The sequence below is a fragment of the Mustela nivalis genome, assembly GCF_964662115.1.
Source record: "Mustela nivalis genome assembly, chromosome: 8".
NCBI classification, from domain to species: domain Eukaryota; kingdom Metazoa; phylum Chordata; class Mammalia; order Carnivora; family Mustelidae; genus Mustela; species Mustela nivalis.
Window position 1 is genome coordinate 35,589,138 of NC_139027.1, and position 14,846 is coordinate 35,603,983.

The window sequence follows — 14,846 nt, forward strand, 5'->3', positions numbered from 1 at the left end:
GGAAATGCTTCCTAGGGCTCGCTAGCAATGCAATGGATGCGGTCTACTGCCCCTCACCTTTGAGTTCCTCTCCCGTACAAGGCTAGTGACAGACAGTTGTTATGCCTTAGCCCAAAGTAGTTCCAGATCCTTCCTGAGAGTGAGTTTTGGCATGGATGGAAGGGGGAAGAGTTATATGGAGAGGGAGTCTCTCTCCCCTTGGCTGGTGCCATCACTGTGGCGACCTGTAGAGGCTGAGAGACAGCGGACTGACCCCAGGAGGCTGCCGTGCCCCCCATAGGACAGCCCAGAGTTTCAGTTTGGTCAGAGGGGAGCCCCCGCTCTCCAGCAGACAAATGAAGAACAAAGATTCTGTCCGCGGGGTTAGGAGTTGCCCTGCAGTCAGGCCGGAGTGCCTGGCAAGTGGTAGGGAAAGCAAGTATGGGGATGAAAAATGAGTTCCAGATCTTTGTGATATGAGCAGAGGGGCTGCCGGTGGGGGGAGGGGAGACCAGTGAAGGAGCGGGTGGACCACTTGGGGGGCCAGGCTGAGGGGCTGTGGTTCAGTTCTAAGCAGTCCACCCCTCGTCCAAGATACAACTCAAGTGCCCTCCTCCCCCACCACTGCCCACACCCCTCTGGTAGGCTCTTCTGCAGGGGGTATTGAACACTGGGGCAGATGGCTGTTTACGTTGGGTCTGCCTTCTCAAATGGAGATCCCTTGAGACTGGTCATGTCTGGGCTCTCTCTGGGACTCGTGTTGTAACTGGGTTCCGAACCCATGATCTCAGCTCTGATTGGTTCTCAGATTCTCATCCCACATAGTCAACTGCTTGTTGAGTATCCCCAGAGAAACTGTCTTCTCTTTCAAATTTGTTCCTGTCCCGAGGTTTCTGCTTGGAAATCTCCCATGCCCTGGATCAAGTCTTCCCCGTCCTCTCTCTTACTGCCCCTGGCACACCCTAGTGTCTCCCTCCACGGTCCCTCTCCCCTGTTTCGACTGGTCCACCCCCGCCAGAGCAGTGTTCTGTCCTCCCTTCGCGCTGTGGGAACACGTCACTTCTCCCACCAGAAACTTGTCTCCCGTAGCCCCACTCTGGAACTCAGTTCGAGTGTGGCTCTGACAGTGTCATTGTCCTGTTTAGACACAGCTGTGGCTCCCACCACCTGCCAACCAGAGATCCGGCTTCTGTGTTGGGCAGCGCGGGCCCCACCTGAGTTCCTGGAGAGGATCGCCTGCTGCAGCCTCCCGCAAATGTTTGGAGTGGCCTCTGAGGAACCCCCACAGTTATGCTTCATTTCTTCCCTCTGTTTCCCCACCCGGGAAGTCCCCACGGAGACCCCTGCCAGCCTCTCATGAGCCAGACCTTCCCACCCTGTGTTCAGGGGCACATGACACCTGGTGCATGACGTCTTCCCTGATCTTCCCACGGGAAGGGAACCCTGATCCTTGACTTCCACAGCCCCTCTGCTGAGTCTGTCCCTGTGCTCAAGGCTATGGTGCCCCACCCTGTAAGGAAGGACTTGTATTGTGGGCAGCCTCCTGCCATGGCTCCTTCAGGGATTGCCTCCGACGTGTAGAGAGCCAAGATCAGACCCCTTCCACAGGGGATAAACGCAATCTCATTGGAGCCCAATTTAGGACAACTCTGAAGGGTCATTTTAGCTTGAGGGTTCCCTTTGGCGTCAGCTGAGTTTCTTAGCCCCAAACCACTGGGCTAGTCTCTCATCACCTGTTTCTGCTTCCTCCCCTCCTTCCACAGGTGTCGATCCCAAGAACACCCCATAGTTTTGCGGGGCTGCCCGCTAAACCCCTGTTCTCGGTTGAATTTTGTCCCCCTCAGAATTCCTATGTTGAGGTTCTAACTCCCAGAAACTCAGAATGTAACCCTATCTGGACATAAGGTCTTCGTGAGTTGATCAAGCTAAAAGGAGGTCATTAGGGTTAGCCCTAATCCAACATGACCGGTGTCCTTGATAAAAACAGGACTCCTGGACTAAGACACACGTTGATCAGACTTCTGCCTCCAGAACCATAAGACAATACGCTTTTCTGCTTCAAGCCATCCAGTGTGTTACTATGTTTTGGCAGCCACAGCAAAGTAATGCAGTCTCCTTCTCAGAGTCCATCGCCCATGGAGCCCACCTTCCAACCTCGTGTGTATCCGGAGTCAACTTGACCCTATGACCTCAAAGACTGGCTCCTTGAAGGGCAAGGTCCGCCTCTTCTTCCTAAGCGTTGTACCTCCAGTGCACATAGTAGATACTCAATTATTAATGTGATGACTGCTTGAGGGTCTAGGGAAAGAAAGCTTTATAAATCACCGTATTTCACATCTTTGCCTTTAATTGAGTAATTAGTGTCTTTCCTGGTGGTTTTATGGGAGATGGGCCATTAATTAGACATAGATCCTATCCTCAGACCACTTTCACTGCGTTAGAGGAAGTAAGACCTGCACACGGGGTCCCAGCTCGTGTTAAAAGGGCTGGCGCCCCAAGAAAGGGGGAAGACACCGAAGGAAGTGGCAGGAGGAGCAGAGGTGGCTTTTAGCCCGGGATGGAGGGGCTGGCCCTTGAGGTGGAGAATGCAGGGTGGAGGGAAGGATGGTACTGTGCCAGGGGCTAGGATCCATCTAGGAATAAAACAAACCAGGAGTCCGCAGGGCAGTCAGATGGATAGCTGTGGTGAGTAACATGATGGGAGGGCGCCAGGTCTGGTGGGAGCCTCAGCCTGGCTTTCCAGCATAAATTACTCTAACACATAAAAGTTTCTCACCCTCTTCCCCTGAACTTGGTGATTTGGGGGGGGGATTTTTCTTTCCCAGTCCATGTAATTTTGCAAGTTCATCCATTGGACCATTGTTTTTTGTTTTTGTTTTTCCCCTGCAAGGGATTTCTCTCATTGCTGCTTCTTATCTTTTCAGTTAAGGGCAAAGGCAACCCCCCCACCCCACCCCACCCCCAGCCCAATCCCCACTGCTTTCATTTAACATGTCTTGCATGGTGAGATCGGGCTGCAGCCTCCCTCGCATGGTGCCTGGACACCTGTGCACTGGCTCGTTCAACCATGTGCAAACCAGAGTAATGAGCCAAATGTTCTAGACAGATTGAACCTAGGTTCCAGACCACCTCTTCCTTTTTGCCTCCTTCCCGGAGCCCCTCCACTGCTGCAGTGACAACACCTTCCCCAGGTCGTCCTTCTGATGAGGTGAGAGCATTTCTCTTTTCAGAGGTGTAGACGGAGCCGGGGAAGAGCCAACATTTCAGTCATAATCCGTGCCCTCCGGCAGCAGGAGACCACAGATGTGGTTTCTTTCTTTCTGGAAAGCCTTTAAATGTGTGATCCTTGAGACTGTTTTATGTGTGTGTGTTTTTTTTTAATTTTTAAAAAAGACTGGATTCATTTATTTGTCAGACAGAGAGAGCACAAGCAGGGGGAGCGGAAGGAAGAGGCAGAGGGAGAAGCAGGCTGCCCACTGAGCAGGGAACCTGACCTGGGGCTCTATCCCAGGACCTGGAACCAAAGGCAGACGCTTGACCAACTGAGCCACCCAGGCATCCCAAGACCCTTTTAGAGGTAAGATTTTTTCCGTCCTGGGTTCTAAGACACCGACCTTCTGTATTTGTAGCATCAAGGCGGGGGGGTATCTCCCTGCCTTTGAAAAAGGGTGCTGTCAAGCCCGGCTTTCCACTGTCCCTGCCAGGAATTGGGGCTCACTTCCTGCGTTCTTCACGCGGAGATCATCTGAAACCTCAGACATCGGAGGGAGCCACACAGCAACGGGCTTTTCCTAAATCACCCTTCTTCCTTCCGCTCTCCTCTAAGGGCTGTCCACTCAATATGCTTATGGTGGGCCTGCGCTGGGCAGGGTTCTAGTGCAGGCAGCAGGGAAATGAGGTCTCTGTTCCCAAGGAGTGTTGGGGTTGACGCCTTTTAGAGGAGCAGGGGAAGGAAAACAGCACGAGAATTAAAACAAATTGATGGTCACCACGAGTCAGGTGCTCCTCTCAGTCTCTCAAACCCGGATCACCAGTCCGAGCCAAGGCACACCCCTTCACCAGGTGAATGGTGCAGGACCCATGTGGATTTCTTGATAGTGACATGTCAAAGATCTAGTTCTGTGTCTCCTTTTTTCCTCCAATTTTACATATATTTACATTCAACCAGAATGCTTTCTTGCTCTAGATTTCTTTGTTTAAAAATATTTTTTTTTGAAGATTTTATTTATTTATTTGACAGAGAGAGACACAGCGAGAGAGGGAACACAAGCAGAGGGAGTGGGAGAGGGAGAAGCAGGCTCCCTGCCAAGCAGGGAGCCCAACACAGCTTGATCCCAGGACCCTGGGATCATGACTTGAACCGAAGGCAGACGCTTAACTGAGCCACCCAGGTGCCCCTAGATTTCTTTACCCTAAATTGGGCTCCTGGGAATGGTCTCACCAGGGTTTTCCCTCCCGCAAACTGCTATGGAGGGTGGGAGCTGGTCTGAGAAGCAGCTCTTCCGTAAAATGCTGCCCTCTCCTGCCCCACCCTTGACTGACTGTCTAGTAGGTTTTCTCTGCTGGGCTGGGTCCTGGTTGGAGTCATGGGACAGCAGAGGCCAGACAACAGGCTCCCTGGGCGCCCTTGCTCCTGGTTACAGCAGATGCAGCCTTGGCCTCCTTCCTGGTTCCCAGTTCTGTTTCTCCTGGTTTCTGGACACAGGCCATGGCATTGCTCTGCGTTCTGTTATCTGGAACTCTCCATTCCTTTGGCTCAACCCATCTCCAGCCCTATGGCACTCCATGCGGGCTGCATTTGCCAGGTCCAGCCCCCACTGCCTGGGAAGCCTGCCCGAATGGAGGGGTTTAATGCTCATAATACTTTTGGTATGAGGAGTGACGAGGGAGCAGGTTATGTTGGGACAGGTTATACTGGCAGTGACACAGAGCAGAAATTTTGAGAATTTGTATATTGTTAAGTGGAAGAGAAAGCTTACACATAGATGTACAATGGGATCATGCATGTTTATATGTGTGTGTCTATGTGTGTCTACATGAATATAATGTACACTTACACACCTGTACATGTGGGATGAACGCATCACTCTGTAATTACACACCATTCAGATACGTAAGCAGAGGAAAAAAAAAATGCCTGGGAAGACTCTAGAAAGATATTCAGCCAAATGTAAATGTAATTAGCCAATGGTTCGATTATAGGTAACTTTAATTTTTCTTTTTATTTCATTGTATTTTCTAATTTTTCTGAACAGAATATGTATCACATAAGAAAAAATTGTAAGAGAAGAAAAATTAAATTATTTCCTATGGTATCTCATCAAATCCAATGACTGCTCTTGTCAGTGTGATTTTTATGCGTGGGTCCAAGGCCAGGGGTGCGGATAGGAGGGCAACACGGAGGTTGCAGTGGGCGGTTTTTCACGGCTTCCTGAGTAGGTCTCTGTGAGCAGCTCACGCTCCCACGTCAGCTGATCTGGATTCTAGATTATACCCCGCTGCTGAACTCTCTGGCCCTCGCTTTCTTCTGGAAAGTGGGCAGATTCCACTGGGGTCCCAGGATGGCAAATCAGAGACCATAGAGGAGCTTCTCAGCTGGGGTGGGAAGGATGCTGACCTTGATCTGACTTCCTGGGGAAAGAGTGCTGTAATTGATTAGTGATGTCTGCACCAGGCAGCGCATGGTAAAAAAAAAAAAAAAAACACAAACCCTCCTACCATTCCAGATGGTTGTAGCCTTGCCTTCTTGACCTTCCCTGACTCTCCATCAATACCTTGATTATAATTCTTGTTATGGTGAGCAATTACTCAGTGGGAGCTCTGTCTTGTTTATTTAATAATTGCCAATACTGGAGTCTGGCTCACATGGGCACTCAGAGATCAATGAATGTCAGATAGATTACTCTGAAAGCGATTACCAAATGGGAATTCAATTGCTAGATATAGGTGTGCAGCTTTCCAAGGCACTTGAGGTTGCTGTTTGGGAGTGTAAGTTCTGCTGTATTAGCATATGATTTAATGCACACCAGGTTGTAGAATGAACATCCATTAGAGACAAGAAACCACCAAACACCATCATCCTAGGTGGGTTCCAGCATGTGTAGGAGGGTGGTGTGGGCAGTCTCATCAAAGAGACCACTGGCTGCCAGTCCTCCCTCTATCTTAATCATATACGTTTTTTGAGGTGTAATTGAGGTTATATGTGTTTCAGGTATACAACATAATGATTCAATATGTCTTTATCATATTGTTGAATGGTCTTATTATGACATGGTGGTTTGAACTCGGGTTTGAATTCAGGCTGGATCATTAGGGGCAAATCATTTTAATGTCCCCAGGCCTCAGCTTTCTCATTCAAGAGAAATGCCCTCTGGCTCTGGAGAAGGCAACAGGACCTTGAACTGCTTCTCAGGCTCCATAGAAACTTCTGCCTTCCTGAGACCTCCTGGACCCATTCCATAGATGGGTAAGTTGGTGGAAGCTTCTCAGATGGTAGCTATTTTATTTATTTTTTTTTTCAAGATTTTATTTATTTATTTGAGAGAGAGACAGTGAGAGAGAACATGAGCGAGGAGAAGGTCAGAGGGAGAAGCAGACTCCCCATGGAGCTGGGAGCCCGATGTGGGACTCGATCCCAGGACTCCAGGATCATGACCTGAGCCGAAGGCAGTCGTCCAACCAACTGAGCCACCCAGGCGCCCCAGTAGCTATTTTAATGAGAGATCATTTGCACCAGAAAATTTGAGAGACTTTGGAGACCTCACATCTTGCCTTTTCTTCCACATCCTGCACACTTTTCTTTTAAGGGAAAAGAAAAGTATGCCCACCCAGACCTAGACATCTTCTCTCCTCCCCTCTTCCCTGCTCCTCACTTACTTCCCCCAACATATCTGTCTTGTCCTCCTATTCTTTTTTTTTTTTTTAAGGTTTATTTAGCGATGGGGGTGGGGTAGGGTAGAGGGACAGAGGGAGAAGCAGACTCCCCACTGAGCAAGGAGCCCACTGCAGGACTCCATCCCGGGATGCTGGGATCACGACCTGAGCCAAGGGCAGACACTTAACTGACTGAGGCACCCAGGCGCGCTCTTGTCCTTCTTGTCCCTTTCTTACATCCCTGCCCCACCTTCCCTGAGGGCCCTCAAACTGCCTTCTCTCTCCAGCTCCCAAGGAAGGCAATATTCTTTGTTCTTCTACCTGTTACAACAACAGAGCTTTCCCACTCCTAGGCTCCATCCCAGTCCGTCTCCTCAGGCTCCTCCCTCCAGAGTGTTGGCTCCTCACAGGGGCCTTTCGCCCTGCTGGGGGATGGGTGCCCGCACCCTGTCTGGCGAGGAAGAAACAGCTCAGCCAGAGGCTCTGACTACTGCAGCTGCTTTCAAGCATTTGAACGTGAGAAGGATGGGATCTGGGGCCTAGTCAGGGGCCAGAGAACTTTGCATATTCACAGGATGTACTTGGACAAACAATCTAGGACAACAAAGGCCTCCTGGTGGCTGGTGCTGGGTCCTCACCCCAGCCTCAGTGACCTGTCACTTGTCTGGGCGGCCCTAGCACCATGAAGCAGCGTGCTTTCTTTTCTTTTAAATAGATTTTTCAGTGTATTCAAAAGGATGCAGAATATGTATCTTCAAGGATGCTGGAGCAATGCCCAGCAGCTGGGGAACCAGTGGCCCCCTCCACGTAAGGCTCCCCCTGGGGGATGGTTAAACCCCCAGACCCTCAGGGCAATGAGTGGAAACGGAGCCTGGGATGTGGACACCAGACTTCTATTCTCCCCCAGTCCGGATCCAGAGGGCTCCTGGGGTTTTGTAATAAGCCTAGCAGTGATCCTACGGACAGAGCAAAAATAGCAAAGTGACCTAATTGGCCTGGGACACAGAAGCTTCTGGAAGAGCAGAATGGCTCAATGTATGGCAGGTTAGGAGGCCATGGGGAGGCACGGTCTAGAGCTACAAGCTGCCTGGGACCATCCTGAGACACAGGGGCTGGGAGCTGAGCGGTCAAGAGCAAGGTTTGTAAGTGGCATGGGGGTGTAGGAGGGTGTAAGCGTTTTCCCTGGTGCCTGGAGCCTTATCATGGGCATCTGCGGAAGCAGCCAGGAGCTCGGTTCCCACTCTGTTGGGGTGTGGAGGTGCGCTGCCGATGTGGTGAGGGAGCTGCCCCCTCCATCCTCTCCCTGAAGCCCCATTCTGCCCATGGGCCCATTGCCAGGCTTGCTCTGAAACAGCTCACCCCTCTGCCTGTGGTCAGCAGACACTCCCCACCCCCCATTGTCAGGGATTGCCAAATCCCAGATCTGAGCCCAGCCCGCCTCTGGGTCCCCTGAGACTGGGAAGAGTAGCCGCTGCTCTCCCACAGGGTGAGCATTCAAAGAGCAAGTTGTGTGAAAAATACTCAGCCTGGCCCAGAATGAGACCGTGGTTGTTAATATCAGTATTAATGATAGTGGCCTGGGGCCAATCACTTAACCTTGGTGAGCTTCCATTTCCTCATTTGCAAAACAGGGAAGTAAAAATAGCTGCTCCACAGGATTGCTGGGAGGTTCAGAAGGAAAATCCTTGTCTGCTGCAGATAGACCCGAAGAGCAACTCACTCAAATCTTCTCCGAGCTTTCAATAGCCCCGGCAGACACTTGCTGGTCATTTCCCAAAGCTGAGCGTTACTGTGCATTGGCATCCTGATCTCTGCTGGGTTTTTTCAATTTTATTTTTAAGTACTCTCTCCACCCGACGTGGGACCTGAACCTACAACCCTGAGATCAGGAGTTGCACGTTCTGTTCTACCGACTGAGCCAGCCAGGCGGCCCTGATCTCTGCAGATTTTCTTTAAAGTGTCCAGAAAACTGTATCTGAGCATACAGTTCCCACCTCACTCCCAGCTCCCCAAGTTGTTCTTCCCATGGGCTACCTTGTCTTGTCCACTGTGGCCAGTGGAGAACTCAGGCACAATGCTGGGGAGAATTTGCAAGCGGGTCACCTCTCGTCTGTGTGAATAGGAAAACGGGTTTCTTCTCTGGGACAGACACACCATGGAGCATGGACACGGGAACAAGCCGTGTGCAAACAAGCTTCCTCCAGACTGCAAACCTGAAGTCTCTGGGCCTGGGCAGGTGTATAAATGGCCACGAGAGGAGCCGCCTGGGTGTGAGGCAGTCAGAAGAGTAGGGACTACCGACCCTAAAGGGCCCAGTCCTGGAGTTGTAGGTCGCGGTGCAGGTCAGAAAAGCCCATCTGTGGTAGAATACGGTGGTGGGAGGCGGGCCACAGCGGGCCTCTGGCCCCTTGCAAACCCACATACTGTCCTACCCCCAGCGTGGGGATGTGCTTCCCCCCTTCCTTGCCCCACTTCTCCTTGCCTGCTGCTGCTCATCTGAGACCTCTGAACTGACACCTGGACTTCTCCCTGCCCCAGTTCTCTCTGCTCATGGGCTTTCCTTCCACAGCCATGCCCACCAAACCCTTTGCCTACATTCCTTCCCTTCCTCTCCTGAGATGTCCTTGACCCCAACCCAGCACTCAATGGCTCCTTCCTGACAACAGGCTTCCTGAAGCCAAGACACCTGCCTGGCATGGCGTCTGGTACCAAAGAGAGTCTGTGAACAAATCCACTTTTCTCCATCTGCTGTCTGCGACCCACCCCCTACGCCCCCACCCAACCTCGAATCCCAGGATCCGCATGCACCAGCTCACTGCCCCTCAAAGAACAAAGACGAATGTCCTGCTTCCCTGCCTTGGCTTTTACTGTGTTCACTGCCTGCGGTTCTCTTCTCCCCTTGTCCATCAACCCTTCAGAACTTGGCATGAGTCTCAGTTCTTCCACTGCGTCTCCTGGAGAGACCAAGCTGCTCTTTCCCCGAATCCCCGCGGGCGCTCCCTGTCTCCAGGAGGCTGCGGGATGGGGATCTCTTGTATTCGACAGTTCTGACCTTGCCGAGTCTGCGGACTTCCCCCACTGGAGGTTGCTGGGCATCAAAGACACATTCACAACTGGAAGGACTTGGCAATACTGTTTGTCCTGCCCACAGTCAGTGGTCACTGAAGGCTTGCGGAGAAACTAAAGAACTCAGGACTTGCTTATCAATTAGCGTTTTCCACCATTTTTCCTTTCAAATCTCCAGAGACCCCGAAGCAGCACTTGGGTTTCCCTCGCTCAGAGAACACCAGCTCCATACCCCATGCCCTACAGTACTTTGTCTCCATAGATCTTCCCTCTGCCTGCAGGACAAGCCACAGAACTACCTTCATGGGTGAGTATGGCCTTGTGTTTCGTTCTTGTTTTTGAGTGTGCAAGTTTCAAGCAAAAACCCTTCCAAAAGTTACTGGGCCCGCGTGATAGGACCATGCGGGGTACAACCACCTGGTGGCACACCTGTCAGACCAGTGCCGGCAGCCCACTGTGCTGGGGACACTTGTGAGAGCCAAAGCCAACTTCCTAAAGGAGGCCAGTGGGCAAACGGGACCGGAGCCATGTCTCTGTCCCGAGTCATGAACTGGGACCCCAGAAAGAATTTCTCGTTTTACCCTTCACTTCTTCACGCTGTTTTTCTTCTTTCCCTGGTCACCTGGAGAGTGATAGAGTGGCTCTCAGTTCCCAGTGGTTCTGATCAGATAGGACTGTTGCCCAGTGGCTGCTGTGCAGAAAATCCATATCTTAAGATTTTATGAGATATTACTTAGATAAAGTGTTCTGTGACCAAATAGGTTTGGAAAACACTACACAAAAGTTCATCGTGTTTCTTTACTGCAGGACTTCTCAGTGCCTTTAATGTGTATGGTTGTCTGAGAGAGTGACCATTCATATGGCACCCCTATGCTTTTTGAGGCCTAAAACGTGTTTGCTCAAGGAAAATCTTGAGGGAGTGCATGGTGAAGAATATATTCTGGGAGACGTGGTTCTGAAGGACTTGCGGCCAGCACCCAGCCCTGGGCTTGCCGGCAATGCTGGTTCCTCGTGCAACTTTCCTTCTTCCCCCTGTAGGCATGCTGGCTTCATTTTTAATTGTATTCCCATGTGTCCTGTCCTACTCGATATGACTCTGGCCACTGACTTCCGCAATTCTAAAGCCTAACAGAGGCCTGTGTGTCCTGAGATCACCTCTCATCGCTGGCAGCCATCTCTATGAATTCCGGAATGAAAGTACAAAAGCTAGTGGCCAGACTGGCACGGCTGACTGCATGTGGGCAGGGACCGGGCGGTCGTTCTTCTTTGTCCATCCTATGCTCCTGGCATGGCCAGGGGACCTGGGGGGGGGGGGGTTCTAGGAATCCAGTCACTCCAGTTCACACCAACAGACATTTAAAGCAGAACAAAGCATGATTTTCACAATGGCTCCTAGGAGTCTGACAGGGGTGGACCATAAGCGGCCAGCCCATGATTTTAACTGCTATTTTCTTTGATTCTAAGATGTCATCAATTGTAAGACACACCATTGTTTTAGGAACTGCTATATTTTGGGTGTGTAGGAGGGAGAAAGAAAAAAGAAACACCACATGTCGTATACCAGCCAATTGTAAGACATATCCTGATTCTAGAATAATTAAAATCTGAACAATTGTGTGCCTTGGGATTGAGGAAATCGGCTATTTCTACAGGTCAGGGTTGGCTTCCTTCTTCCTCACTCGTGAGGAAGCTGGGATTCAGGCTCTAAGGGGGAAGGCAGGGCACTAGGGGCTCTGGGCCGGTGTCTCGTCTCAGGAGTCAGTGACCACCCCCCCCCCCCGCCACATTGCCAGGCTCCGTGCTAAGTGAGGGGAGAGTGGCGTAAAACATGGCCCGTCTTCACCCGCTAGCATGCAATCGTGGAATCCTGCCAGGAGGCGATGCGTCTCCTACAACGTCCCAGCAGGAAAGGCGGTGTTGAGGGCCTGCGTCTTGTAAGGATCACAGTAGGACTGTCCAAATGTACATGAAGCCAGTTCTGTAAACTGTGAAGCTTAGCATCCCTATTTTTCTTGCAATGACTAAAATCACCACTAATCTGGGACGCCTGGGTGGCTCAGTTGCCTAAGCGTCTGCCATCGGCTCAGATCATGATCCCAGGGTCCTGGGATGGAGCCTTGCATTGGGCTCCTTACTCAGCAGGGAGCCTGCTTCTCCCTCTCCCTCTGCTTCTGCCGCTCCCCCTGCGGGTGCTCCTCTCTCTCTCTCTTTCTCTCTCTGACAAATAAATATCTTTACAAAATAAAAATAATGAAATAAAAAATAAAATAAAATCACTACTCATCGTAAAGATAAAATCAAAGTGAAAATTTGTTAGGACCATTTTGACCCTCTGATAACCCAGGGCCTCCTGCCCTGGCCTTGGCTAAAGAATCCATCCCCTGCCTTCTTGCCCCACTGGCCACAAACACTTCGGTGCACTGCAGACCAGAGGCGGGTCTCGGAACTTCCCAGTGGCCTGGGGGAGAAGGATTGCAGTGAAGGAGTGTTCCAGGGCGGGAGAAGGCCTGGGCAGAGGGACCAGTTGTCTGGGCAAGTCCTCTGGAGGATGGGAGTCTTCCTGGAGGTGGTAATGTTTGAGGAGGTTCTTAGAAACCAAGTGCCCTGGCCGGGGCTAGAGATGTTAGACAGGAATGGGGGCAGGGAGGGGGAGCAGGGAGGTGAGCTGGAGAGCAGCGGAAGGAAGCTTGCTGCTGGAGGATGCGGGCTGAGACCATGGGGGAGCTGGGAGACGGGGCAGGGGGCGTGCATGGTGTTGGAGCTGGGCGGCTTGCGGAGGGATATTTACACCTTAGTTTCAACAAATCAGCCAAGGCCCCTTTAAACGTTGCAGTGTCCAAGGTTCCCCAGAGTGCCCCAGATGCCTTGCGCTGTTTCATGGACACCCCCCCCCACACACACACACAGCCCCCAGGACAGAGTGCCCGCATAGACCTCACCACCACACACCCTCCATCTCAGGAACCTGGCTGTTCCTTCTGCTGGAATGTTCTTTCCCCAGGTAGGTGCCTAGCTCACCACTCATCTCTGCCAGGTCCCAGCCACCTTAGTCCTGACCCTGTTAATGCAAATTCTGTCCTCTCATTCTGTGTCCTCTGTCTGCTTGGTCATCCTGGAGATTGTGCTCACGAGTGCATTCTGCCTTCTTACTAGAATGTGAGCTCTGTCTTGGCTTCGTGCTCAGAACATAGCCTGACACTTAGCAGATGCTCCGTGTTTATTGTTGTTGAATTGGACTGGTTTCCAAGCCCTTCTACTTGTATTATTTTGTCAGATTCTCAATATTTTTCTGATTTATGGATGGGGGAAAAATATCTAAAAGAGACTCAGGGAATCATCCAGGCTAGTATTTGGGCTAGGAAGAGGAAGGAAGTGCAGAGCCCATACTTTCCCCCACCCCACAGCATTAACCTTTAGGATGACGCACACTTGATGCTCACTTGGCAGTGGCCTGTGCCTCCTGCCTCCTGCAGGACCCCCGCATCTCGGGCCCTACCAGCCATCTGCTCTAGCCCGGCACGCGGTCTGCCCTTTCGGGGGTGACTGAGGTTGATGCAGTAGAACTCCACCCCTTGGGAAACAGGACCCCAATGGGAAGTTTGAGGGGTAGGATTTGGGGCTGAGTAGAAGGTGGAAAACTGAAGAGACTCACCAGCAGAGGCTAACTGGACCTAACCCGAGTTAGCAACTTCTTACAAGGTTTCTCCAGCCAGGAAGAAGTGACCAGGTGACCCATCCCAGAGAAGGGTTACAGGAGGCAAGAATAAAGCAAGAAAATGTAAGGAGATGACCAGGACTGAAACTGGCTACTCGTATTTGGATTCCTTTCCCCTCTTAGACCTTGGGAGAGATGACCAAAGGTCATCCCAATCCTTGGGATCACACAGCCTGAGCCCTGATGTGGCCCACTGTGGCCCAGCACCCACCTGCACCTGAACATGAACCCTAGACCATGGCTCCCCAAGACAACTCTAGACCGTGGTTCCTGGCCACTAGGACCCCTGAGAGTCTCCTTCAGAGGCTGCGATACATGTGGGCTCAAACCACCATCAGGATCCACTGAGCCCAGTCTCGGGGCTGACCCAGGCTGAGACATGCATGGTCTTAGGGGCTGATCTTTGCTGCAGCATTGGGAGTACCTAGCAGAACTCCCATCTAGGGCATCTAGAACACTCAGACTCCAGCGTGACTGGGAGGGCATCACCAATGTAATCTCTCTATTAAGAATCTTTGGAAATTGAGGCTTCTGAAAGCTAAGTAACTCCCTCCCAGATCTCTGATTTTTGGAGGAGGGAGACCCTGACCAGTGGACCCCTCTGGTCTTCTTTCAATCATCACGCTAGATTTTCCATGCAGCCCAGACCCAGTTTACCTGAATATCTAGCACTCCCCAAGCCAGACAAACAAGCCTCGAGCCCAATATATGACAGACATTCAAGCTGCTTTTCATGAGGCTCTTCCACTGTCTGTTTTTAAGCCCATGGGGTCAGACAGAGGTCCCTGGGAGAGCCATCCACCCCAGAATAGCTCTGGAGAGGTCTAACCAAATGACATTTTAACCAAATGAGGTACCAAAAGGTCCTTGAAAGTAATTCCTCTCTTCATATGACCATTTGGAAACCACATTTGGAAGTGGGACCATGAAAATAAAGACCAGTCCCACTGCCAGGACTCATAGGGAATCAGAAACATACCATAATGTGTCTTTTTCTTTCTCCCTATTTCCCCCGTAGAGATATTAGGTTCTAGAAAGACGGTGACTAAAAATAAATAAAGAAATACAAAGACTGTGGCTTCCACCTGGAGTGGAATCCTTGGGATCACACAGCCTGGGGGAAGCCATTCTCAAGGTCACGCAGCAGGCTGGAGACACACAAGTGGTGAGGGATGGAGGACGAGGAGTGACCACAGGAGTGAGCCTGGAAGAG

The 14,846-nt window shown here is 51.3% G+C and overlaps 1 long non-coding RNA gene across 1 annotated transcript in view; it reads right to left on the reverse strand.

The window, feature by feature from the left end:
* Positions 1 to 5,170: 5,170 nt before the first annotated feature.
* Positions 5,171 to 14,846, reverse strand: part of LOC309870849 — a 225,094-nt gene continuing 215,418 nt past the window's right edge. Inside the window, exon 8 of the long non-coding RNA XR_014314849.1 lies at positions 5,171 to 5,610. This is a non-coding gene — a long non-coding RNA (uncharacterized lncRNA). The remainder of the gene's footprint in view (positions 5,611 to 14,846) is intronic.